Here is a 4,551-nt window from a genome sequence, read left to right as displayed (position 1 = left end):
ATACAGTACAGGATAATGTTCTGAAACGCTGTTTGCAAACTGTGAAACAGTTTGTATTTTGTAATCGTACAGGACTTCACATTATATCATCTTTCATATGTTTATTTATTGGCTGTTTAGCATGTTTACCATACAACTGGATTTGTCAAAATACATTTTACATATTTCATATCAGTATAGTTGTTACTAATTTTTACGTTATACATTATGCATACATATACATACATCTATTTAGTAGTTAGTAATTTATACATTTTACTCACATCATCATTTTACATATACATAAATATATAAACTTCTTACTAATCAGACAGTTTCAGCAATAATCATTATACAGTTTACATTCAAGAATTAATTATTATTATTAATACCTTTATTACCAATTCTGTGTCATTCACCAGCCACAGCTGTACAGACAGCGTCAAGATACAAAATTATCAAAATACATGAATACAACTCTACTATGATAGTAATTTAATACTGCAAGACATATTTACGTTATAAATTAGATTACAATAATATCACAGCTATAAAACAAGATACAAGTATATAATGAAATTAAATATAACGGTTGCTGTTGGAGTCATGGAACTGAGCTGCAGCTCAAGTAAACACTATGCTATTACTAGAGAAGAATTCTTCAATGTTGTATAAGGGTTGCTCTTTTAGCTTACATAAAATAGTAGTTTTAAACTGCTCCCATGGTAAAGACTGAATGCGATCAGGTAGAGCATTAAACAATTTTAGGGCCACCATTAGGAAGCTGTTTTGTGTCTTCGCTAATCGACACCTTGGCATGTCGACACTGTCTTTGTTGCAAGTGCTGTATTTGTGGACTTCATTTCTCTTTCTGTAAATATCATGCTTTCTCTTTATGTGGAAGAGGCAGTTCAATATATACTGGCTGTAAACAGTTAGAACTCCTAACCTGGCGGAAATTGGTTTACAGTGGTCTGTTTTTTTGCTTGAAGTAATGATCGTCATTGCTTTCTTTTGCAGTAAAAGCACATTCTTGCAGCCTGCAGAATGGCCCCAAAACAACAGCCCATAACTGATGTGACTGTGAAACATTGCATAGTACACAGTTAGAAGATACTGTTTTGGTACTATACTTTTCAGTTTCCTCAAGAGGTACAGGACCCGTGAAAGTTTAGAACATGCATATTTGGTGTGCTGTTGCCAGGTTAATTTGGTATCAATGAGAAAGCCCAGAAGTTTAACATTTGCTGCGTTACCCAGTGGTCCAGTATTGCTGAGGCTGCATATCATCCTCCGAGTTCTTTCTTCAGTAATTTTCATTTTGTTCGTGATAAACCAGGCCTTAGCTTCATTGAACAAGACTTCTGCTTGTTGGACTGCCTGTTCCACATTCTCTCCTTTTGAGAACAAGGTTGTATCATCCGCAAACTGCAAAGTGTGCCCATTGGAGCCTATGTCATTTACGAAGATAAGGAACAACAGGGGCCCTATTACCGATCCCTGTGGCACATCATGCTGTAGCTCCTTCTCACCTGAATCAGCTCCTTGCATGGAGACAATCTGTCGCCTGTTTCTCAGGTAGGATTCAAGAGTTTGCAGGACAGATCCTCCTATACCATATGTTTTTAGCTTTCTGAGCAGGACCTTATGTGGGATGCAATCGAATGCCTTACTAAGGTCACAGAGTACTAGTGCTAGAGACTCTTTGTCTTCAAAACCCTGACTTACGTTTGTAACTGAGTCAAGTACAGCTATTGTTGTTGACCTGCCCTTCCGAAATCCATGTTGCACATAATAAAAGATACTATTTCCTTCCAAGTAACTTAATAGTTGTTTTTTCATTATCAATTCCATCACCTTCACTGGTACTGGTATTATAGATATGGGCCTGTAGCTTGACACTTCATGTGGACTGCCTTTTTTGTAAACAGTCACTGTGCGAGCTACTTTGAGGAAGTCTGGAAATTCCCCTGCATGGACCCTTTTATTTATTACTACTGCTAATGGTTGTACAATACACTGATTATAGTTTTTAACATAGTCATAAAATATCAGGGCTCCCTGAAGTTTTGTAGCTTTTTACAATATTTGTTATTTCTTTTGGATACACTCTCTTCCACATTACCATGATGCATGTATTGTCAAATTTCACAGCAGCTGCAGGATCTATTCCAAAGTCAGGAATTTCAACTACTGTGTTTTCCACTATTTTTATAAAATGGTCATTAAACTCATCTGGACTGCAAGAATTAGAGCAAGAGGTGGGCTTTTTCCTGTGCTCATTAACCCTGTCCCATGCTGCTTTACAAGGATTGTGGGCTTCTTCAATAAATCTGGCATTGCTTTCCATCTTTGCTTTTTCTACTTCCTTTCTGTAGATCCTTTTGGTCTGTAAAGAACAGCCTTTCCTTGGTATCTATATCTTTAGCAGCTTTGACCTTCTCATTTAGTATTTTGACAATGCGTTTTATTTTGGCTAGTCCAGGAGTATAAAACCTCTTCACTTTGTTAGTTTTTTGTCTACTTTTGATTTAGGATTTTTAATATCTCTTGGGTTTTAATGGGAAATGTTCATCAAATTTCACTTTAAGGGACTGGAACATGAAATTGAATGCAGAATTTGGTGGCAATTCATCAATTAATTGGTGCCAATCTATAGAAGACACTGTAGTTTTGAAATCATCTAAGCTTTTCTTTGTAGTAACTATTTCTGAATACATAATTTGAATGCCAGCTGGGAATTTGTGTTTTTACTGAGTTTGTCCATAACTTCATGATTACTGCATGGTGATCTGCTATTACAGGGTCCACCACACTTACTTTGTTGGTTTGTTGTCACAATTGTGTCAAGACAAATAGCTCCCCTTGTTGGTAGAGAGTTTCCTACGAATAGCCCTCAGCTGCTTACTAAGCTCATGAAAGCTCTTTCTTCATCATTACCTTCTCCAATATGAATGTTGAAGCCTCCACATAATGCAATTTTTGTCCCTAATTGCACTAGGTGACATACAGCTTTCCAACTGGTTGAGGAAATTTTCAGAATTTCCACCTGGGGAACGGTAGACAGAAACAACAATTAAGTTGGCATCTGACAGTCCCAAAGCAGCGAATTCTAGGTCTAGATACGGTTTTATACATTTGGTTAATGGAATCTTACATTATTTCATTGTTTATACATTCCTTTCAAATTACTTGCAAGAATTCTTCAATTAAGTAATATGGTTTATTTTTGAGCCATGTGTCTAATACCCCCTTAAATTTGAAGTGGGTGAGGTTTTTGACGGATTGTGGCAGTTCATTATATAACTTTAGGCTTAGGTGTTTGTGACTGTTGTGTGTCAGTGACAGCCTAGAATATGGAATATCAAGCATGCAGTTGTTTCGATTGTTGTGCAGATGTAAATTCTTTCTCTGTGTAAATTGTTGTATATTTTCTTTTATGTATATTAAGCAGTTATACATATAGAGACTTGGGAGTGTCATTATGTTTAATATACTGAAGTGCTCCTTACAGCTTTCTCTTGGACCCAACCCTTGTAAACATCTAACTGCTTTTTTTTTTTTTTGCCACTTGAATACACAGTTTGTCTGGTGAATTACCCCTTAACAGAATCCCATATTGTAGCTGTTAGTGAAAGAATGCATAGTAGTAAAGCATCAATAAACTTTTACTGACAGAATTTCGTAATTTATACAGCACGAATATTACGCGTGCAAGTTTGCCTGTCAGATAGCTTATATGGTCATCCCATGAGACCTTTGGCCTATTTTTAGCCCCAGTAGTTTGACACTGTGATTCTCTACTTTCCGTACCTTCAGATTAAAATAAATTTCCTCTGTTTTTTGTTGTTTATACATAACTCGTTAGCAATACACCACACACTACATTTTTCAGTAACTTCATTATTTTTGTTTATTGCCTCTTGCATACTCTCACCTTTGGAGGTCATGGTCATGTCATCAGCATAAAAAACATTTTTGCCAGCTATATAGTTTGAGAAGTCATTAACATAGATAATAAAGAGGAAGGGTCCAAGAACGAAGCCCTGTGGAATTCTTCTCTAAATTTTCATTAAATCTGACCTTTCTCTTCACCTAGACTGACTGTTGCCTATTATTTAGGTATGACTTAATCAAATTAAGTGGTTTGTCTGCAATACCATAAAATTCTAATTTTTTAACAATTGTCTTATGTGATACTGAATCAAGTGCTTTGCTTACCGTATTTACTCGAATCTAAGCCGCACTTTTTTCCGGTTTTTGTAAGCCAAAAAACCGCCTGCGGCTTAGAATCGAGTGCAAAGCAAGCGGAAGTTCTTAAAAATGTCGGTGGGTGCCGCCACAACTTAGTTCTGCCGTCGAATATATGTAGCGCTACACAGGCATGCTTTGTAGGCACAAAGATAAATACTGGCGCCAAAACCTCTGCGTCAGTAAACAAATTTAAAAAATAAAAGGTGGAAGACGAGCTTTTTTCCTCCGCGCCGAGTTTCGACCACTGCATTTTCATACATTATCCAATGAAGTAAATGCAAATTCCGTATTGTTCATCTTCGAATGTAGCAGCATTTC

This window comes from Schistocerca piceifrons, chromosome 8 (assembly GCF_021461385.2).
Source record: "Schistocerca piceifrons isolate TAMUIC-IGC-003096 chromosome 8, iqSchPice1.1, whole genome shotgun sequence".
Classification (NCBI taxonomy): Eukaryota; Metazoa; Arthropoda; class Insecta; order Orthoptera; family Acrididae; genus Schistocerca; species Schistocerca piceifrons.
The sequence above is the reverse complement of the archived record's forward strand: the minus strand, read 5'-3'. Positions refer to the sequence as shown.